General features: G+C 36.0%; 1 protein-coding gene across 1 annotated transcript in view; it reads left to right on the plus strand.

Moving 5' to 3' along the window:
- Positions 1-24,853, plus strand: part of HS6ST3 (heparan sulfate 6-O-sulfotransferase 3) — a 606,078-nt gene that overhangs the window by 34,680 nt on the left and 546,545 nt on the right. The window lies entirely within an intron of this gene.

Below are 24,853 nucleotides of genomic sequence, written 5' to 3' on the forward strand. Positions count from 1 at the left end.
CCCAGCGTTTTACAGCAGTTGGGGCAGAGGCTTTGGGAAGGGGACAAGAAACCTCTGGATAGTGCCCTAGTCTTGAACTCGCTCCTCCCCTACCCCCATTGCTTCCCACCACTCCCCTTTCACCTTCAAAGGTGTCCGGAGCCGTCCTGTGTGTCCTTCCTTGTGCCTAGAACGGTGTGGCGTCCCTCGGAGCGGACGTTCAGAAAACCGTGGAATGGTGAGAAGGCCTGGGTTAGATAAACGAGGTTGAATCTTGGACCTAAGTGCTGTGAGTGGAAACCCAAACCCAGTAAAGGCAGAAGGAGCTCGGCGTAGAAAGGCAGGGCGGGAGTTTTCCAGGCAAGGTGAAGCTTGAGGGAAGTCTAATTCCTCTTTAAGTGGCTCTTGGGTGGCTGCTTGCCAGCTCTGGAAACAATTCTCTTGATGGCACTTTGAAGATACACATTCAAATTCCTGCTCTACCTCGATAACCCTAATTCTGGAGATGGTTTTTGTTGCTGAGCAATGCCAGGATTTTGACTCATGCTGTTCTAAGCAAGATTTTCACTCTCCCCAAGGCCAATCCATCAACTCATTCCAAAAGCATTTGTTAAATGCCTGCTCTGTGCCTAGCACTGTGCTAAATGCTAAGTGGATACAAAAATATAGTAAGTAAAATTTCTTCCTTTCAGGAGAGAATGGCCTTCTTCCTCCCTTCCCCTTTTAAATAGTAATACTGTTGAAAATTAGGAAAGTTTGACATCTTAATAGCCAATGAAACTGCTTACATTATTAACATCCTCTGAGAGAGGCATGGGCTTAAGAATTTGGTTGAATGTTCTTTCTGCCCATTGCAATTTGAAGATTAATCTGACATGCTTGCTCAAGGGACTAAAGTATTAAAAGCTTGAAACACTACTTTATTGAAGTTTTTATCTCAAAGGTTTCAAACAATTTGGTGTAAGGAAATAGGAATTTAAAAACTCAAGCTCAATATGTTGATATCAGATAGCTTTTGCATTTGACATTATGGAAAAGCTTCATTTACTGGCAGCTACCCAGATTCCGGAATTCACCATCACTGAAGCATCTAATTCTACTTCATTTCTCCAAGAATGAGCAAAATTTCATTATGGGATTTTTTTTTTTTTTTTTTTTTACTCTGGCAGTTTTTCAAATGCTTCCTCTCCTCTCTGCTTCTTTCTCTGTTTAATGGAAATTGGTTAGACTTGGAATGAAAGCATTAGGCTCTTTCCTTAGTATATTTTAAGGAGCCTTTACTTTTAAATATTTCTAATTGTATAATATTTTAAAGCCTGCTCCTCTATTTTAACTTAAAACAGTCTTTCTTTTCTTTTTTTTTAATTGAAAGGTAGGCTTTATTTTAAAATTTATTTCAGAGGTGCTAGTAATTGTATTTTAAATGTATCTCTTGCTCTCTGGCTCTCGTGCGCTCGCTTGCGCGCTCTCTGTCTCTGTCTCTGTCTCTCTGTCTCTCTGTCTCTCTGTCTCTCTGTCTCTCTGTCTCTCTGTCTCTCTGTCTCTCTGTCTCTGTCTGTCTGTCTGTCTCTCTCTCTAAATATATATACATAGAACTTATTTTCCAGGTCTTCATCAAATCTAGGACTTTACTTACTATTTATTTATTTATTTATGTTTTATTTTTCAATTACAATTGACATCCTACATTACTTTATATTAGTTAAAGCACAATGGTCAGACATCCACATAATTTATGAAGTGATCCCCCCAGTCAATCCAGCACCTGGCTGGCACTATATATATTACTTGGCCATAAAACAGTTTTTCAATTATTACTTCCAAACTTCCTAACAAACAAAATTGTTATTTCAGTAAGAGAGAATGACCCCAAAGAGTTTGCTAGTCTGAATCCCAGCTAATATTTCACCAAAACTAGAGACTTTGATTATCACATAGAAACGTTTAATGACCCTTCAGTAGGGATCAGCAGTATTTTCTATTGATGTTTACAAAAGTCTTAGTGAGTAGATGAAGATTTTGGAAGAATTAGAGATTATGGAATCTAAAAGTAATGAAATTTTGGCTTAGTGATGAAATGATGCTGCTGCTACAGACCTAATATAGATTGAAGCAGCAAGGTCTCACTTCTATAGAAAAACTCACTATCTTTCTACTCTATGACGTAGGAAGTTTCCACCTTTGCTATTTGAACATGCAGTTCTATTGCACAGTCCAATGCTTTTCTTTGTTTAACAATGGACCACGAACATTTATTTCTTCCTGAATTACAAGTTATCAGATAACCAGCCTGCGCTAGTTTGCTTTTTTTTTAATTTTTAATTTTTGTGGTAATGTTTCTATTTTTGGCGGGGAATAGCACTTTTTATAATCTTTCTTCCTTTTTTTCTTTATCCTCTCTCCCCAGCCTGGTATTCTCAATTACTTTTCTTCTCGAGATGCTGTAGGACAGAATATTTGTGGTTTATGTGAGTTGCTGTGCATAAAAATCTATAGGGAAAAAGTTGAAGAGATGTTCAGTAGCATCTTCCTCATACAGGAGATAGAATTAGTTGTCTGCCATTGGAATGTCTGTGTACGGCATTCTACAGCCAACCACATTAGCCTGGATAATGGAGGGTGCATTTCCACAATGCAAAATGGCAGATAATCTATTAATACATAACGAGAACAAGGTTCTTCAGATAGGACTGACTCTAAGCAAGATTGAGAAGTAGATCATGTTGACTTCAGTTCTTTAATTTCTTTTGGTCCCCTCGAAGATGTCCCATCCCCATTTCTCACAGAGATCAGTGCTCTCGTGAATTATGTAATGGGTCAGAGCAGGGATTCTGGAGTCAGATGGATATGGCTCTTGTGCTTACTAACTGTGTAACCAGAAGTAAGTTACTCCTGCTGAGCCTCAGATTCTTCATCTTTAAAGCATAAGTAATAATTAGTACTTCTCTAACAGGTGTTATGAAAACTAAGAAAATGCATACAAAATGCTTAGCATAGTGTTTATTCATAGTATAATATGCTGGCATATAGTACTTAATATGCAGGTATATAGTGATATTGAGACATCAGTTGTTAACTGTAATAATATTTTCCTGAATCAAGGCCTTCTTTCATAAGAGGATCTGAAGTCAGTCCGTAGAGCTACCCAGTGTAAATGGGTCACAATTTATAGAAATGCCATTTTATGATTGTATTGAGACAGAATGCTAAGTTCCAAACATAAGAAATAAGTGGAAAATTATCATCGTTTGGGCGTCAGTCTTCAGGGAACAGGATGGGAGACAAGGATGGGTGGCACACAATATAATTGGATATGTCTTCTGTTGGTGACAAGAAACACTGACTGGCATGGTGAGAGAGGAGGTGGGAAGTGGGAGGCCAGCACTAAACGGAGATGCATGGTGGAGTTGAAGGAACCACCATATGGATTTTATGAACCCAGGAAGGGCAAGGCTCGGTGACGGGCAGTTTGGATCCCGCACAGAGGGCATTTCTGACCACAGAAATTGGTTAGAATAAGATAGGAAACTAATAGGAAGATAGCATATTTGATGACCACTTTTATCATATCTCTGATGATTTCTTCCCATTACTTTTCTTTTGCTTTTTTCCCCCAATTACATATTTCTTTATTACTGTATGCTTTCCTCCTTTGTCTGCATGCCCAGGTCTTTACTAGACTTTTCTTTGCCATTGGTGAATATGGATAGAATCATGACATTTTATGAGTAAAAAAGACTGATGAGATAATCTAGTCCCACAGTTTATATGGCAAGTGGGTAACTGACTTTAAGGAAGTGAGCTGATTTGTCTAAGGTTTCCCCAGGGCACTCAGGTCTTCATTTTAGTAATGTATATTCAATGTTTTGGCTACTGTTTCTTTTGTTTATTATTAAAAATATAGTAGAAAGTGTCTTAAGCACCTACTATATGCCAGGCACTATGATCGTTCTAGGAATACAGTTTTAGACAAATAGTATCAGCCTATAAACTTAGGTTATTAAGGAAAATAGACCTTGATCTTTGGTGAGTATTGCTCTCATTCTTAAATAGTCCTGGAAAGAGATTCCATCCAAACCTTTTGTAGGGTGGGTTGGCAATTTTTCTCTATTATGATCTGCGTTCTATTGGTCCTGTGAGAGCAGTTGGAACCTTATGAATTCTATATTAGACAATACCCTCTGTACTGCAGATGGTACAAACCTAACTCAAACTTAGTTCAGCCACAGAGGAATTATTGGCTTTATAACCAGACAATAGGAAAAGTAGGGGTAGAGTTGGTTTCAAAAATGACTGGAACTGGAGATTTGTGGTCTTTCTCCCCACACTTTTTTTACATCTTGACCGCATTCTCTCAAATTGTCTTATTCTGTGAAATGAGTAAATGGCTGTCATGTCTAATAGCTCCACAAGCTGAGAGGAAAGCAGGTCTTCTCTGAGTTCCAGTTTGAAATCTTGGGGGATGACTCTGATTAGTCCAGGTTGGAACTTGTGACTATTCTTTCAGCCAATCAGTGCGGCCAGGGAGATGAGGTTCTCTGATCCACCTTGTATCACAGAACCATCCCATGACTGGGGTGTGTGTGTACGCGCGCGCGCAAGAAGGGCAGGTAGTACAGATACAGCTCCTGGGTGGACCAGTGAGTTTCAGATAGTCCTTCCAATTATGTCAGTTACAGATATAAATAAATGAGAAGCAAATGAACCTTCAGATCTCTTCTTTGCATTCTCTTTAGGAAAAATTTTAAGTCAGATTATGACTGTGGTTTATTTGCAGTGTCTAGGAACTATGTCATGGGGGGAATAGTGAAGAAAATGATAATATTCAATATGAAGATCAGAAAAATAAAGAGACATAAAAGTTGCCTTTAAATGCTCAAAGGAGGAAGATGGAAGAGACTTGGTCTGTATTTCTCCAAACAATAGAACTAAGATAAGTGAGATAGAAGTGATGAGATAAAGATTCAACTCAGAGTAAGAAAGAACTTCCTAAAATATTTATAACAATCTAAAATGAGAATGAACTCTTTTGTGAAATGGTGTGCTCCCCAGCAGTGAAAACTTTAGACTTGACCCATAAACCACTGATGGTGTAAAAGGAAATTCTTCCTGGGAAAGAGCCTAGCTTGTATGGCCTTTTATTTTAAGGTTGTGTTCTAACCTAATCTCAGGGTATCTTTCTCCTCCCTTTTCCTGCCAAGAGAAAACAAAATCAAACCAAAAAGAAAAAGAAAAAAAAAAGATTATAAATAAACTAGTCAGTTCTCAAACATTTGTAGATATTTTTACCAAGGAAACTTTTGGTCAGGCACACGTTGATGGTATAGGCTGTTTTATACATTTAGACTCAAGAATAATAAATAGGTCTTATGTACTAGAATGTCTGCTTCTTAATAAGTATAAAAAGGTAAGATGAAAAAATATAACACAACTTGCCACAAAAAGCCATAACCACTTTGAAACATCATCTGGTTATTGCTTTTCCTTTAGACAGCAGGCTAAAATATATAAGGAGGCTGAAGAGCTCTGTTTCAAAGACAATCTGGAATATTATGGCCCATACTGCTTTCTAAACATATTCTTTTTGATGTCACTTCTAATTAGAAATGTTGACCTGCAAAGAAGGTTAATTTTCACCATCAAGTTTTTATGCAGAGTAAAACTAAGGAGATATGAGATTGTTCTGTGTATGTGCCATTCTCCACTTATATGTTTATTGCAGGGTCTCTTTATGTATTGTTTCTGGTTCAAACCACCAATATTTGCTGTAAATCAGGAGATTGAATTAAACCTTTTCGATTTCTTTTTTTTTTTTTTGAGTTGTGGAGCTAAAATTGGAAGTGGTTAATGGTAATAGATGATTTATTTTTTGCCTTTTTTCTTTCAGGTTACCGTGGGATTTTTGAAAGGGTTGATTTTAGAGAAACATAAATATTCATGAAATTGGGAACTAGGTAAATTTAGCCACTAACAAAGTGGATTTGCTTAATCTTAGACTCTTATATTATTATTCCCTCATGCTAATTATTATCATGTCATTCTGACTAAGGACAATCAGAAGCTTATGGCATTTGAAAGTTATTTATGCTTGATAATGAATTAAACAGGTTTAATTGAGACTGGCAAATCCTAATGTGATATTAAGAATCATGAAATAAATTGATTATTGGGCCAAGAAATAGGTTTAGTATGAAAACAAATGAAGAACCCAAATTAATAGTTTGTAATAATCATTTATCTTGTTTTTGAGTTTGTTAAATTATGGATATCATGTATATATTCTCTGTTGATTTTAATTGGCTAATATAAGTTAACTATGTGTTGGGAAGTCTACTAAACATTTAACTTTGAGAATGTTATTTGTTTATATCTTCCTCTAGCAAATATAGTTGCTCAGTAAAACACATGTAAATTTCCAGCACAGAGACTGACCTCTAGAAGCTGCTAAATAAATGTCATCTAAAAATATACTGTATATTCTAGCTTACCTTGTAAAACTATCAGCATAACTTGATAAGACTGGTTCTTTAAAAGAAGAAATTATCAAATGTTTTGTGTCATGACTCTCTTATTCAGATGAAAATTCTTGTGTCTAATATAAATTGTTAGCAGTAGCCTTCCATAATTCCTCTGATTCTCTAGAAGAGGAGTAAAAGTAAGTATGGAGGCCAGAGCTTATTGGACCATTCTAAGAGGTTTCTACTATTAGACATTATGCCACAAATCAGAAATTCAGTTGGGTACAAACAGATGTACTTGCCTCTTGGGAAGGCTAATCTTATTCATTTTCACTTCGTGAAAAATCAGCTTAAATGGAGAGCATAGGAACTTTGATGTAGGATGGAGGGTGAAAAAGCATAAGTAATGTAGACCCTGGATTACTACTGGTCAAAGTCAGATGGTCGAGGTGAGGTGTTGTGGTTAGAGATTATGATATTGGAGAGCAATGGGAGGAGACCCTGAATTAGAGAGAAAGTCCTCAAAAGAAATTGGAAAAAACTCAATGACAAGTTTATCACCTGAAAATCACTGAAAATTATACTTATGCCCAATTCGTGAATGTTATTAGGGTAATGTTTAAGAGCATGGACTGTAAAGTCAAACTAGCTAGATTTTAATGTGGCTCAACCACTTACTGTCATATAACCCAGAATAAGTCAGTTACCTGCTCTGTACTTCAATTTCCTTCCCTAAAAAATGGGAGGAATAATAGTACTATCTCATGGTGAGGGTCGATAATATGCGTAGCACTCTTCAAACACACCCTGACACATAGAAGGATTAGCTGTTATTTTCTCATTGGACTCATACATTCGTGCTGTTTTGTGTAAAAACACAATGATAGATAAACCTGTACTATCCTTTTTGAATCTGGAACTTTTCATCCTGAATGATGCAAAAGTGAATTTGCAAGCTTTTAAAGCCATAAATGATCAAAGTAAATGTTAATTCTTAAGATACCTGGACACTGAATGGACACTTAATGAATAATGTTGAATGGAACAACATTTCTTCGGTATATCATTTTATTTTTTTGTGGGAAATTAATGAAACAGCAACAAAAATGTTTAAACACAATTAAATTCATAAATGAAGCAATCCTGCAGTGAAATTGAATTAGTTGCCTGTGGGCACATAAATATTAGTAGTTCATTACTATTATTAATATCTTACCCTGCTTTTATTGCTAAATGTCATTTGTTGTCAGAACCTTGCATTTAACACTTTATGTTCATGGTTTCCTCTGCATTCAAGTTTCTTTATAAACATAAGAGTAGAAATGCTAACCACCTTGATGTCCTCCATATTTATTTGTTAGATTTTACAGAATATTTCTTCGAAAGAAGTCAAGGTTATGGATGTATAGCTGTAAACCTGAATGATAGCTTCTATATTTTGTGGATTCTAATTGGGAATTTGTAGAATTTTATAGGTTTACTTCAAAAGTGAAAACATAGACCTAGAAAGAAGAGTAAACATGATTTTAAAGATAGATATGCAGTAACGTAACCTGTGTGTGGAAATTTCAAGGTAAGACCAGTATAATATAGTAAAGAATGCAGTGACATGCCAACGAAGAGAGTACAGACAGTGATAATGCAGAGTGTAAATTAGAAGGCTGCTACAGAGAGGGAGAGCAGAAGGACAAAAGTAGTCAAGGTGAAGAATGAAATCCTAAAAGAACTAAATCAGAAGGAAGGTACTAATGAAAGTAGAGGTCAGAAATTTATCTTGGGTGCAATATTTGTCTCATTAGTACATTTATGGGACGTAATCAGCTCTCTTTAAGGCTATCTTAGAGCGCTGGTGTATTTGAATGCTGCTGATGTTATTTTATTTACTTATACATTCCTTTTCTGTATCAGACTGGTATTTATTGGTAGCTGTATTAATCAGGGTTCTGGTAGTAAACAAGGACACACTCTGGTATTGTGAAGGGACTAGTTACAGTTATGGATGGGGTAAAGGCACCAGCACTGGACCTGAGGTACCTTGCTGCTAGTAACAAGGGGAAACTGTTAATCACCCTGGGCCTGAAGTGTGGAAGGGAGAGAACATGTTGTCAGTATGCATTGTCTGCTGGAGCCTTACGGGAGCTATATAGTCTCAATAATATGAAGGGCTTCCCCATAGGAGCTATTTGTAGAAATCAGGCAGAGAGGAAGGGGTAGGAGAGGAAATATCTTGATTACTTTCTCTTCCCACCTCTCCATCTCCTTCTATTGTTTTCCATTGCCTGAATCCTCCTGGAAGCTAAAGGACTAGAGAGCTCATTGATTCCATGGGCTTTGGCAAGGCAGAGAAAGATGGAGTATGGAATTGGGTTTGTAGGGGTAGGAGGGATGGAAATGGAGAATAACTAGCACAGTACCTTGAAATAGTTGGAAATTTTTTCTACTTCATTTTATGAATGCCCTGTTCAGTTCTATATATGAGGCCGAGAATAAATACTCTTTCTTTTAGTACTTGTATCACATGTTTTCTGTATGGGCCATTAGTCTCCATGTAAAGAATGGTGAATGCAGCAAAAGGCACTCAGCAGAAGAACAGTCACATAGACAAGTGACTTTTTGCTGAGTAATAGAAATAATGATAAATTTGGGTGTTTTGTCATCTTAGTACTACAGATTCAGTTGGTAATAGTGACAGATTTGGGGAGTTAGATCTGTATTATGCATAGTATATAACTCATATTTTTACATTACGTTTCTGTGTGGTATTTTATGAATTTTAAGTTATATGACAGTATTTGTTGAGGCATGACAAAATAGTTTGCAAAATTGGCTGTAGTTTGCAAAAGTGTATTTATAAGATGAGAAGCTTTCTGCTGCTTAATTTTCTTCCAAGAACATTCAGAATAATATTTGTGTGGCTTTAAGTCTCTGAAGGTAAAAGGTGAGGGAAGGAAAGGAACTGTATTACATTTGAAACTGTTCTAATGTTTTTAGTTTTAAATGACTTTTGAAACATATTTCCATATTTATTTGAGGGGAGATATGAAATGCTTGAAAGTATACGTACATGCAACTCTGTGCAAAACATTATGAACCTGGAATCTCCTAACATTGGATACTGAAAAATATTAAGTAAAGTTGGTGTCTGAGAAAACTGGACACAAAAACTATCAATTCACTACTTTAATTCCAAGAGCCAGAATGCCATGAGCAAACTACTATTCCACATATGTATCTGTAGATGACAAAACAATGTTCAGTTCACTATCTGTACCTAGTACATCTATTGGGATTCATGTGTGGGTGTTAAGTTCATTTCTCTCATCCATAGGAGGGAATTTTGAGTTGCTGGTAAGAATATTATCCATGAAGAACATACCAGCCTCCATCCTCTTTTTCACAGTCCTCCTTTACACACGATCCTCTTTTTTTGTTCTCTAGGACCCCATTTTGTGACATGGCTAGGGTCAGCCATCGTCTGTAAACATGAGGATCATCTTCAGGCCAATGACTCTGTATGAAAGTTACTTGCCATAATAAAATTGCCTTAGGAATTGTTTTCTACTGGCTATGAAAGTTATTAGCACTAAGGAACCTATACTCTGTACAACTGGATCTAAGTCTAATTCACTTAAAGAATCTGGGAGAGATGTCGGAGAAGATTTTCTTTCTCACATAGCTTCATTAAGCTTGTCATTGTACCTTCCATATATGCAATGAAAGAAGTGGATTAATGATTAGTTCTATTTCTAATATATCTATTAATAAACATTTAAATCAGTATTTCTATTGACAAATATCAAAAGTGTTGTGTAGAAAACTACTAGACAATGTGAAGGAACTTAGGTATCCTGGAAGAGTCAAATTTATTATCTGATGCATTTTTAGAATAAAAATATTTGTCAACTGTCATGACCCATTTTTTGTCTTTTTAAATTCAGACTTAAGCCTATTACACCAGCACCGATAAATTTCTTTGCTTTGTAAGTTTTATTCCCCAAGTTCCTTATGTGTGCTATAAAGAATAATTAATGTAATGTAAAAATCAATATCGTATATAAATTATTTAGGCTTTACTATCATTGTAATTTTCTTTTCAACACCTATTGATTGGCAACAATTCATTTGTTAATTTCTTCCTAATAAGATATTCATTGTATTAGGTCTGTAGTAGTGCTGTCCCTGCACTTTCACAAATAAGTCATGAATTACTAATGATACATGAACAAATTAACTTACTAGTGAGTGCTGTGAGAAAGAAAATGGGCAAGGGAGAGTCATTAGCAATGCTGTCTTATAGCGATATTGTATAGCCAGATGACTGCTGGTAACTAAATGAGTAGATTCTTGCAGGATATTAATTTGTATTTTAAAATTTATGTGTATGTATTTGTACAGGTATATATATGTTTCCTTTTTCAAGTAAATTTTTAAATGCACAATTCTCTTGTTTTCAAGAGATGGGAAATGATCATCTGTACCTATCTGTGCTCTGAATGTGTTTGTTCTTAAATACTGTTTTGGCACCTGTCCACTGAATCACATCAGAGGGGTGAGAAAAATCTGGGACCTTTTGGAAACCCAAAGAAATTTGAGCCCAAGAAATCAAACCGCTAAAACTCATGGCACGGAGTGCTTTTGGATTAGCTAATTTTGACCAAAGAAGCAGGATGGTATCCTGAAAAGAGCTCTAAATTTGTGACCAAGCAACCAGCATTTAAATCCAGGCTTCCTCACTGATATGTTTATTTATTTATTGTGTAGCTTTCTTGCCAAAATTTAAGTAAGTGACTTACTTGTTTCCTTCTGCATTTTTAGTGCCTAGAATCATGTCACTGCATAATGGCTAATCAAATAAATGTTGACTGAATAAATGAAAGAATGAAAGAAAATAGGCATAAATGTACTAATTTATTGGATAAGAATTTGGATAAGAATATGTGTCTTATTTCCTTGGTTAGAGTTGTAGTTTAAGTAAATGACTATGAAGTTACTTTATAAAGCACAAAGTACTATACAAATTTAAATTTAAAATTGATGGTGAGAGGCCTTTTGATATAGAATATAAAGGAAGGAAAGTTGAATTTTGGAAATGCAATGAATATATAATTCAGCTCTTTTTTTAAAATAAATTTATTTACTTAAATTAGTTTCAAGTATACAGTACATTAGTTAGGCATCTATAATGTTCATAAAATGATCCCCCCAATTGCTCCCTCCCTTCTCTGGCCCTCCACTTAGCCATCATATTAATGCTATCTGCATTACCTCTGCCATGCTCCCTGTGCCCAACTAAAGTTTCAAAACTTGGAAATGAAAAGATGCAGTTGAAAAACATGCAAAATATGCATTCAGCTCAACAATTTGTTAGAGTAATGAGCAGTTTCTTTTAAAACAGGTTGTAATATATCATAAACCATTTATCAAAATGCATGTCTTTCTCTTAGACTATCAGAAAACCTTTTTTCCAGGGATTTGGTACAGATCAAGGAACAAGTTTTTTTTTCTCTCCATTGCTTTACCTTTTTGAAAAAGTTATCCTAAAATTGAGATTTTTTAGTTTTATATTCAGAACTTTATCGTTACCTTCATATGATAGCTATAAATTATTGCTATCATGTAATATGTGCTGAACGTGAGCTGAGACTGTAACTCTTCTTCGTTTAAGCTGATTTAGGATGTGATACTCCATTGAACTGTTCACTACATATTTGGTTTTGCAGTTAATTACAAAGAAAGCAAAAAGTTACTTTAGCAAAGAAAAAAATGTTCCAGAATCTAGAGTTTGCATTGCAATAAAGATCTACTGGCAGAATAATTTTGCTTAGTAATGAGCTTTTTATATGGGAGGCATGCCTGGTCACTTCCAGGAAGATATATATATTTGCATGAGCGAAGACCTAGAAGTACACATAGCTCATGGGCTGTGGGGGAGGCTTAGGAGTTCAGTAAGCTGATAGAAAACTATGAGAGGCGTGATGACTAGCAGTAGAAGGTGATCCAGAAGAAGAGAGGGTATAATCATTTATTGAACTGTTTATCTTAACAGCAACACTACAAGGCTTATAGAAGTATCCCCATTTTACAGATGAAGAGTCTAAGTTTATTCATTAGGATGCCATCACCTTCATTTCACGAGGGTTTTTTAATTTTTTTAATTTTTTTTATTGAGACACTGTCAATTGGCTTAATAATAAGACATTTTAAATTTCATAATATGCCTAGAGAACTGGTCGATTCCATTCTCATAGCATTGTCCAGATCCAATGAGGCAGAGAGGCAAAGAATATAAGTTCTGAAGCCCAACTGTGTATTTGAATCCTGATTCTTCCATTTATTACTATGTGACCTTGCACAAATCGCATAAATTTATCAGGGTTCAGTTTCTCAATCTGTAAACATTTCTACCTGGTATTAGTAATGAGGATTATATGAATTAATGCACACAAACATTTAGAGGAATACCAGAAGCAGTCATTGAATGTTAGCTATCATTATTTTACTGAGGACCTAGGTGTTTTTTCACATCTTTGTTCTGCCACCTTGAGCTTGATGAGTTGGGCAATAGGCTGCTTCTCTCATGGTTGCAAGAAGGCTGCAGCTCTTCAGTTGGTTGCAGAATTTCCTGGCCAAATGGACAATGACTAGAGCAGAAAGGGTCACATTCCCATCCCTAAGCTAATCACTGGCAACAGGAATGAGATCTCCAGACTTTCTTCTTGAAGATGGAGATAAGATTATCCTTCCTCCAGTCACAAGTGGACAGCAGAACACAATCTAAGCTCTTCCAGCAAGGGAAAGGGGAGACGTATGTTGGAGAGGCTACCAATCCGTCTTGTTTTAGAGAGGCACATAGTATTAAATTGTAAAGCTGAATTTCAGATCTAGGACTTAACTTCCAAATTCTAGCTTGACGTTTATTCTAATTTACATCTGCTAAAAATGTTGCATTTCTATGATTGGTCAAAAACTGGAATTATTCATTCATTTTTTTCATGCATCACTTTGTTGGTTCACTCAACTGCAATGTACATTTATTGAATGTCTATTATATATCAATCACATACAGTACAGTTTCAGAGAAATCAGAGGGAGAAACAATAGTCGTTATTACTGACACATTTTGATTGTTCGCTCTAGGCAAAGTGCTTTATGTTTGTAAGTACTTGCTTTAAGTAGGTACTATTATCATCTCCATTATACAGATGAGAGAATGAGGTTTAGGGATATTAAGTGACTTGCTCATGGTTGCAAAACTGTTTATTGGTGGAACAGTTAGGTGTTTTAACTCAGGTGTATCTGACTTCAGAGTTATATCTCATAATCCCTAAGCTGTGCTGATACTGTGAATATTTGGCAGATATCTAGACTGGTAGTGAAAGTACTGGCAGAAACAAGGCAAGACCAAGGTAGACCTAGGTGGTTTATTGTAATAACCTTGTTTCTAGTTTTTGTATTTCATACTTCGATATCTAGGCCCTTTGCTGACTCTGGGGGAACTGCCCCTCCCAGGGCTAGCTAATGCCTAGAGATAACAAGCGAGCATGCCTTTCATACGAAAAACCAACTAATCTGGAGCCCATACCCCCAGCCACGTCCTTTATCACACTCATATAGTCCAGGCTGCTATCTCCCATGTCCTAATCACCCCAGACAACTTGGGACAGCCCCTATACCCTAGGGCTCCTTGAAATTATTCACACTAGCCAATTCTAAACTTGCTTACCTTTCCTCTCCTTGGAAACCACAATAAAGGCCCTTGTCTACATTTCCCCCTCTGCCTTCCTCTGCCTCCTGAATGACCCTGTTGCTTCCCCATGTAGCCCTGTATGGTATGCTTTGCCTCCTATTTCTAGGTACCTATGAGTATAAAAAACTTTTTCTTTTAGGACAGTCATTTCTGTGTATACTTGTCATACCACGCCTGATTAAAACAAATCCTGAGTATCCTTAAAACAGTTACCAAGAATGGAACCTGAACACAAGACAAAGAATTTAGTTAATCAGAAGCCTAACAGTCGTAAAAAGTGGGTTTCGAAACAGTGTAGAAACCAGTTTTCAGAGTACACTACAGGTGCAAGGTCACATTGAGACTAGGTCCTGGGTTAGACTAATCAGTGCTCTCACATCCATTATCAGGAGGATTGTGGATCGGTTCCAGAGACTAGAGAGGGGCCAGGTCTTCAAGTTAGTTAGTTCTAAGCTATAGGAGGACATGGATGTAGGAAGAGGAGGGAGAGAAGGGAAAGGTTGTAGAGTTGCCCCATGGGCAAAACCTGAGCCTGGCAATTCCTTATAATTTAAACAATATTCTCAAGACATTGATGAGAGATATAAAAATATCTAATTTTATTTTGAAGTCATTTCTTTCTATAGCTGGGTACCTGGCTAGATTCAGTGATTCATTCATGATTGTAAATACCTAGCCCAATACCAGGCTATTCGGGAGGATAGAGATTGAGGAGAAGACTGTCTTGGCTCTCAAAGAGTGAAATTATAGTTATGTAAATCATAGACAAAATGATTTGGAAATGTTTATATCACAACATTTAAGTCAATTCATGGTATTGTAATCAGAACTATATATAAAAGTTCTGAAGAAGTTATGCTAAAAGAATAAATGAGCGTGAATATTTGCAGGAATAAAGAAGGCACATAATAAAGGATTTGAACTGGCTGGAGATAGGGTGATATTGGGATGGATATAGGTCAGTTTACAGAAGGCCATGACTATATGCTAGACTGAGTAAATTGTTTTTGATTCAGTATCAAATTTAGAATAACTTTAAGTTCTTAAGCAGCGATGGTTTTACAAATATGTTCATAAATTCTAATACTCTTTTCTTCAAGAGGTAAAGCTTAATTCCTCTCTCCACTCCCAGTACTGACTTCAGTGACTTGATTCTAATGAATAGAATATCATCAAAAGGAAGAGCTGTACTTCTGAGTTTACATTATGAAAGAATTGTGGCTTCTGTGTTGGTATTCTCTTTTCTATCTCCTGAATCCCTTGTTCTGGGTGAAGCTGTGTTCTGAGCAGCCTTATAGAGAGGCCCACATGGCAAGGAACTGAAACTTCTTGCCGACAACAGCATGAGTGAGCTTGGCAGGGGATCCTTCAGCTCCCATCTTGTCTTCAGAGACTGCAGCCTTGGTCAAGACCTTGCCAGAGACTGAGCCACACTTGAATGCTAACAGGAATGATAAAGCAATGAGGGGTAATTGTAGGAGTGATATTTTTAAGAAGATGAGAGGTGATCTGATCATAGAACACAGGATTTCATCTATCTTCTTCCCCTTTTAACAGAAATGAAGGTAGAGTATTTGAGTACAGATATAAGAAGGTGAAGAATTAATAGTTGAAAGATGAGGTCAATCTCATTGCATCTCTTTTCTCTATGAAGTATGAAACAAGGTCATTAGCTGAGAGTCGAGAGGAAAGGAAGGAATATGGGAAATTTGAAGAGAGCAGAGAAGGTGTGAATAATTATCTCAGAAGCTGGGAACATGAATTTCCTAGGTAAGTAAGCTGTCTGGCAGTATCGAGTTCTGTTTTGAGACTTGTGATTATAAATTTGAAACCAGTCCAGTTAGCATGGTTTTTTTATTTTCTTCAGCAACATTAAACTGCTCTGGTGAAGGCAGGGAGTGAATGCCCACTTGGATTTAACCAGAATTGGGGTTTGACCGAGGGAGACAGGTAAGGGAGTTATGGATGTTTGCCAGAGAGCATTTATCATGCCAGATCATGACATTTAGATTGGTTAGGAGATAAGCGAGGCTACAAGGGTGAGTGATAGATAATAAGAAAAGTGGCAGGGTCAGTAGTATGTGTCAGGGTTGATGGTAGAGGTCTTGCTGATGTTAGGGAATTGCAGGAATGGCTGGTGTAAGTGTGCTGGACTGCAGGACATGATGGTCAGAGAACAGGGTGTTTCGAATTGAGATGCTGGAGTGGGTATAATTGATATGATCTATGCGAATGGATTCCTGAAGTAAGGAAAGAAGTGACCAATGGAGTGAAGAAAATCGAAGAATGGTGGGGACAAGGTGTTCGATGGATTATCCATGTGAATGTTGAAGACAAGAATGATGGTAAAAGTAGACTTCGAGAGGAAGGTAAAGAGCCTGGTGCTGGCAGTCAGGAGGTCTATGGTAATATCACCTTGGGTGAAGGGTTATAGAGAATGACATGTACTCCAGAAGACTGTGGGAATGTAATTCTTCAATTCAGACTTCTAGGCTGTTAAATTTTGTGGAACTGTGATGCAAGAAGGACAGGGACAAAGGGGAGAGAAGAGAGCAGAAAACAGAAATAAGATATGCAGAAAAGAAGTAGCGATAGGAAGTTAAAGAGAGATGGAAGAACCCAAATATCCCTCTGTGGAAAAGAGCAAAAATTCCCTATCCTTCAATATCCCATTAGGGCACAGGAACTCCTGTGACAGGAGGTCAGAATGCAGCATTCCATGAAAGATTGTCTTATGACTTTCACTACCTTTATATGTATCACTCAATCACAGTTATCAAGAAACAATTTTGTTTGGCATTCTCTCTTTATGAAAGCAGAAATGGGAATAATATTCATAAGATTTCTGTCTAGAGGCACTTTTTGTTTTAAGACTTGGTACCAAAAGGACTGAGATGCTGTTATCTGAAAGCTTCCCCTGTGAGAAACAGTGTTGTCCCTATATTGACAGATAACACAAGGTTTTTCAGTGGACAGATAACCTCACAGGAAATAAAATCTAACCATTGACTGTGAGCCGAGCCCTAGAATCTGGAAACTAATTTAGCAGATCATATGTCAGAATGTGAGTAGATAGGTTTCTGAGAAATAAAGGTTTCTTGAGAAGACAACTCATATTCCTAAAGGAGAGTTAGCCTGTTTCAGATCACTCATGGTTTGGATGAGATGGGCAGGAGAAGGATGCATTAGGGGATAATTATGGTTTCCAAAGGCTATGCATTGCTTATATGTGTAAGAGATCTTGTTCATTGGTAGATTGGTCTGTGTTTTGTCTAAAGCTTGATTCTTTCCACATTGGGAAAGCTACTTACATTTATTCAGAATCTGATATCCTCTTGTTCTGTTCTGGAGAAGGGTTGAAGGCGATACAATAAGTTACACTGGTGATAGTGACTTTGAGGCATCAGAAAGGTTGAAAGAGACCAAGGAAGAGCCTAGGAATGAAGGGCCAAAAGTGACCTCAAAAAGCTAGAATAGGAAAATACAAATGGTGGATATGTACAGAAACCAGCATTTCTTAGGTTCTTACACTTAATGTTTGGTAATATGGCAAGTTTGGGCATGCAGAGGTGGCTAAGATCCTGCTGATTAAAAAAAAAAATCTCACTTTCTTGATGGGAGACAACAGTCTGAACAACCAAGATACAATGTGGGTAGATTGGAAGTGCTAAGTACTGCGCTTAGACACTGTAGATAAAAAGGTGAATCAGACATTGTCCCTGTTCTCAAGGAACTTACAGCAGACAGACTGAAAAATGGACAATTGTAATGTAACGAAGGGTATAATATAAGGAGGTTGAGTGAAAGCACAATAAAGGGATAAGACATAGCCTGCAGAGGCAGGAAAGACTTCCTTGGAGGAAATGGAGTAATTATAAAGGGTCATCAGAACTCAGAATAAAGAGTGGCTCATTTTCCCTAAAGGGTGTGATAAAGACTTCAGAAGTTATGATTCAGGAAATGCATATGACTTAACCTTGTCAAGGAACTTCTTCAAAATCATTTTCTCACCAACCTTCACCCATTTGTGACCTGGATATGTCTTGATGACATGCTGTTTGCTGCACATTGACCAGTTATTAAGTTGTACCATATGTGATTTATTACTGAAAATATTTGAAATACCAAAGTTTGTGAAAAATGATTACATTTTTCTTTTAAATTAAAGAAGACTCAAGGTGACCCAGGGGATCATTCTCACATTCTGTAAATGCTTTCTTCAGTGGGATACAAAGGGGGAAGATTTACAGTGTGTCCTGAAGGAAAAAGGTTGATTACTCCATTTTTAGCATATATAATTAGGAACAGATGAACAATACTATTCAATTATTATATAGCTTAATTACTTGTGAATGTGCATATTAAGGTACATAACCTTCCTAGGCTAACTGCCTACCTCCAAAGACAATTTAAGGTGGATTACAGAATTAAAATAGGACAATTAAAAATATGAATAAAACCAAAACTAATGAAAAGGAACAGAAAAATGTGTGTGCCAGGCATCTAACTTTAGTTCATTTGTGCAGTTAAACATGAATTGAGGTTTTTAGTATGTTGGCTGCTAAGACAAACAATAAAATACTTACAGAGTCTATGTCATTGGGTTGTTTGTCTCAGAAAAAAAAGACCCCTTTTCTTACCTCTGGAAAGGAATTTATTGCTTAAAGGCACATAGATTGACATTATGAACAATGTTTTCACCATAGTTTTGCAGAAGATACAGGAAAATTCTTCAAAAGGCTGTTAACCTACATCACCTTAATAAAACAGAGATATTGGTATATCAGCAATGAATAACTAAAGAATGTAATGTAAAACATACATTATATAAACATACATTATGTAAAACATTTACATAATGTAAAACTGTAGTGACAAAGATATAAAATACTTAGGATTTAGGTGCTTTAGGGGTCACTGTGACCTGTGTAAAGAAAACTATGGCCCTTCATTGGAGATACACTTGAAGCATGAAGGAACAGAGAAATGTTTCCTGAATGGAAGAATGAATATTTCTTGGTAAAATTTCTTGGTAAAGATGGTAAATTTTTATTGTTAACTTACAAATTAAAGAATAAAAAAGACTAGCTTGCCTTTACTTGACCAGATCATTCTAAAACATTCTGAAAAAAATCACAAGGTATCAGAAACATTTTTAAAGAAGAAAAGCGATGAGGCGGAATTAGTCCCAGATTTAAACCATGTTAGAAATGATCATTAAAACTGCATCTATCGATGCATAGCTGGAAGTATTCACAAATAGAATGGAAAGCCCTAGAAATTGGTACAATTACATTTATGAATGGAATGTATGATGTAGGAGTTATCACAGAACAATAGAGAAAGGAATACTCGTTTAATAACCAGTTCTCAACAGTGTTTAGAAACACAGCAAACTCTTTTAGATTCATGCCTTATATACTATAACAAACTATGTTTCAGGTAAATTCATTAGTTAAACATAAAAAGTAATATAAGCTTTGGGATAATATCAAATTGGGCATATTTGAGTTCTTTGGAAAAAGTGATCCTTTCCCAAATATGAAGGGATAAAAGAAAGCACAAGGGAAAGCTGGAATGTTTTATCTATATTAAAAATTTGAAGCAGGTGCAATGAAAACAACATAACTAATGTAAAATGGGAGAGAAGAGGGCAGAGTTTCCATGGGTCTGAGTTGGCAGGAATACCACAGATGGTCCACTGTGAGATTAGGTTACATTTCTGATTTATTTAGCTGAGGATACAGGGTTTTATTGGGATGAGGAGGTCACACAGAGCAGGAGAAGAATGAGCGGGTTCTGTGTGCAGAGCTTCTAGTAAGGTGGGTGTGTTGGGGTTGCTGCTGGCGGCACTGCACTGTGGGGTGAGGTCCCTCCAGATCTGAGAAGCTTGTCTTGCTGCCCCTCAGCCCTTTTATACTCAGGGCTTAAGTCAATATTCAGGGATAAATTACACAAAATGGATTCCCTTAAATTTAAGGAGGTATTTACACATATCAAGGTCTCCTGGTGCTTGAGCCAAACTCAGCCTTCTCAAGGTCACAGTTTCACCTATGGGGAGAAAGCCAACTCTGAGCCCAGGTGTCACTGAGCAGCGTCTTAGTTCCTTGCTTTCCTGGATTTTATAAAGCTCACTCCCCAGTAAACAGATTCAGGAAAACATATAAAGTATGACAGGAAAGGATTAATAACTTTCTTAAAGGCATTCGAAGTGGTAGAAAACTATTACATTCTCAGCAGATAATTAGGCAAAACTTGGTACAGACAATTTTCTCATTAAGAACCTCAGTTAATAAGTAAACAACTAGGAAAATATTAATCTCAGCCATAAGATGCAACTAAAATATAAATTAAAAAATAACACACAACCCATACATACTAAATTAGTAAACATTAAAAAATATAAGCATAATATCCAGTTCTCATGAAATTGTGGTGAAATGGGTTCGTTTGCAAGTTTGCAACTTTCTATTGATGATTTTTTTATATTAGGAATAAAAAATCTGCCCATGGGTATTTGTACCAGGAATCTTACCCTTGGGAATTTATCCTAAGAAAATAATTCAAGAGAACAAAAAGAAAGTTTCACTAAGATATTCCACAATTATTTTCATGGCAAAGAAATGGAAAACTAGAGAACACCTAGTTTGGATGGTAGGGGAATAGTTAAGCTATGGTACAATAAATTGATCGAATATTTTGTTCCAATTAAAATGAGAATTATGATCAGCATATTAGGAATTTTTAGGCATTTTTAAATTAAAGAAGAAACAATATAGTGTCTATTCAGTGATCAGCTTTCTATCCCAATTGTCAGGTTCTACAAGGGAATATAATAAAATGAAAAAATAGTGAAGGTATAGGTAATTTTATAATTTTAATTTTATTCCTGTTTATTATTAAAAGCACCATGGAGTAGTAGTTAAAAATGTGGATTCTTAGATTTCTGGGAATATATTCTCAGATTTCTAGGCCAGTTCTTCTACTTACTAGCTGTGGAGAAAGTTACTGACCATATTTGTTCCTCATCTGTAAAATAAGAATAATAATAGCGCCTACAGTATAGAACTGTGAGAATTTTATAAGTCAACATTTGTCAAGGGCTTAGAAAGTACCTGACATATATAAAGCATTATGTCAGTATTAGCTGTTAGTTGATTCTAATGAGACATAAAAGAATGTAAAAAACCCAAAATAAAAAAAATTTTGTTCTCACAAAACACTATTACCCAGTGCACAATTCATAGACATCAACTTCTCATAAGTCTGTATAGAGAGCAAAGCTGTTGTTACTAGACTGTGACTACAAGAAGTCTAATTTTACCCATTTTTATAACATGCTAGTGCATGGTAGGCAACCAGTAAATGTTTTTTGATGGAATTGTCCAGATAAATGGCTTTTTGCCTATCCGGCTTAATAGTTTAGGTAATCATAGGAATTGTTCCTCCTTAATCTTGCAACTGTCTTGAGCCTTATCTCTCGCTCTCTCTCTCTCTCTGTGCCTTTGTTCAGCTTACTAGTTTTTAGCACTCAGTACAGATGTTGTCTGTTGAGGCTGGGTAAGAGCTCTTTCTTAACACAGTCATGGAACCCTGTTACTGTATCTGTTATATTTATCATATTATAGTTACATTTTTGCATTAGTTGGAGCTCACCTACTTTCAAGTGGCAGAAATCTATCTAACTAGCTTGCATTAAAAGTAGTGTTTATTTAAGATGCCAGCAGGCACAATGGTATCTTTGGAAAGCAGACAATAGAACAATAGGTGTCAGGAAGAATATTAAGAATCTGGTTAACTTCTGGAACTGAGTTGCAGGAACGCATGAACCCTAGCTCTCCATAATTTACTTGACTACATAGTCTCTTCATTGATTGGCTTATTTTACACTGTTACTACCTGACTCGTTTTTTATAGGCATAATTATAAATTTTTGGCTGAGAAACCTGGCTGGCCCACCTGACCTGCCCCGACTGGAGTGTGGGAGTGGTAGGAGGGAGCTTAGTGGTAATAACATGCACATGGCGGTCTTCTCATCAGTAGAGATGTAGTCTAAGGCAGGTTCTTTGAGAAGGAAATAACAGCATGGCAAACTCCCCAGAACATATTTAACGTGTAGTAGTCTCTTTTCCCCACTCGATTCCTAAACTATAAGTTTTTTAATGGCAAATAGATATCTTATTCATCCATGTATTCTAAAGCAACTGGAATGGTTTCTGGCATGCAGAAAGTGCTTAATATACATTTATTGAACTACACTTTCAAATATCTGCTAGTTCACTCATCATAGCAAATGCTAGATTGCAGTACATTTTCCAATGAATGACCACATGGCACTATTTTAAACTGTGATTAAAGAGGAAGGCCAGAGAGATGCAAGTGACAGAATCACCATTCTCTTGTGATTTCATTGGCATCTGACTTACATTCTTATGATTTCACTTACGCAGGGAGGCTCAGGAAAACTTGAAGTTAGATAAAAATGTATTTAAGGATCAATTGGAGTTTATATGAAGTCATGGGAAAAGAATGAGTTTTGGAGTCTACAAATTAATTTTGACCCTGAGCTTCTTCATTTACTACATATGTGAACTTGAGAAAGTCACTAAGTTCTCTGAGCCTCAATTTATTCATCTGTAAATTAGATAAACAATTTATTCTAAATTTTAGGATGGAGTATTAAATGAGATTGTGAAATGAAGTTTTTAGGATGTGATAGCTGTTAGTAATTTAATCTCCTTTTCTTCCTCGTTCCTTGCTTCTTACCTCCTTAAGTGCTTTGAGAATTATTCTGAATGGAGTCTTAAGAGTCTTGATTTCTGTAGCATAAAGAGACTGTTTTGGCTTGAATATTTCATAAGACAAGGACTTCCAGGAAAATGCTAAAAGGATTAACATTGTAAGATGCCCCCTGTGGTCTAAACATATCAAAATAATGGCAGAAGAATTACAAAAATTATAATAAATATCACAAAGGGAAAATAACCTTTGAAAATAATAAATGGAAACAAAATAAAAAAACAGATCTTACCATGAAAGCATTTTAACATCAAAGAGGAAGAACACATTTGCAGGACCAGGCACTGGTAGAGGTAGAAAACAAATATCAGGAATCACAAAGAGATAAGGTTGAATGATGATATCCACTTGAGAAGATAGAAGAGAAGGCATAATATCTATAAGAATATGCAGTGATAATGAATGATTGCAGCACACAGAAATGCTGCAGAAATACCCCTGTTTCCCCACCCCGCCCCCAAAAGGCTACAAAGGATAGGCTTAGGGCACTGGAATAAAGGTATATATTAGCTATACACTGTAACGCTAAGTGATTGAATTAAAAACATGTAATAGACAGCGTGAATCTAGAAAATAGGTTGCTATAAATCTGCGAAGAATAGGGACACTGTTTATGGGCCGAATTGTGTCTACCCCAAATCCATGTGTTGAAGTCCTAACTCCAGTACCTCAAAATATGATTGTATTTGGAGATATGGCTTTAAAGAGGTAAATAAGGTTAAATGAGGTCACTGAGGTCAATCCTAATCCAGTATGCTCAGTGTCCTTTTAAGAAGAGTAGATTAAGACACAGACACATACAGAAGGAAAACCGTGCGAAGACAAAGGGAGAAGATGGCCATTTACAAGCTAAAAAGACAGGCCTTAAAATGTAACCAACCTTGTCAACACCTTGATCTTGGACTTCTAGCCTCCTGAACTATGAAGAAATACATTTCTGTTGTTTAATTCACCAGTTCTATAGTACTTTGTTACGGAAGTCATAGCAAACTAATATAGATACCAAAAGAAAAAGTGATGATGAAAACCAGATGAAGGAAGTAGAGACTTCTTCTAACCTGGAAAAGAAGAAATGAGGAGAACTAGGAAAAATGTTGAAGTACGTTCTATCAATACTAATTAATAGTATTAGTGATGTGCTGCAGGACTGTGAGTGGAAAGAATTATGAAGAACTAGATGAATAACTTATGTTACTAAATGAATATACGATTATGTATATAGAAAATCCTAAGAAATCAACTAAAAACTATTATTGTAATAAGAGTTCAGCACAATCATAAAATAATTCCATAGTGTCTAGTGCTTCATATACAAGATATACCTATAAAATGTAATAAAAATTAATCTCTTAATAAATAGTAAAAATAGCATTAAATAACTGCCAATTAATTTGATATAGGATATGAAAGCTATTTAAAAGAATTTGAATAACAGGAGACAGTAAAAAAAAAAAACCCTGGGAAAAAGAGAGTAATATTTTACTCCAGAATGATTTTACTAAGTATGCTAACAATTATAATATCTCTTTATTAAATAGAGTTAAATATAATAATAGTTATGGATATATATGTTTTATAAATTATAAAAGTTTGAATGCTAGATATTGTTTTATTATTAGAGTTTAGGAAAATTGAGACTCAAGATAAATTTTAGGGGAAAGTAGATTTTAAGATAGTCTCAAATACTTGCTTAAGGATTAAGATCACAACAAAGAATGCCTGATTGCTCAGTGATTAATCATTTGATGCCTCAATTAAATGAAATTTGCATTGGATTTATCCCATTTCCTATTGTAGAGTATGGGTAATCTCAAAATCTATGGAACCAGAGCGCTCTTCTGTCTATTATCTGGGTGTCTTTGGCAAGTTA

This window comes from Pteropus alecto, unplaced genomic scaffold, assembly GCF_000325575.1.
Source record: "Pteropus alecto unplaced genomic scaffold, ASM32557v1 scaffold72, whole genome shotgun sequence".
NCBI lineage: Eukaryota > Metazoa > Chordata > Mammalia > Chiroptera > Pteropodidae > Pteropus > Pteropus alecto.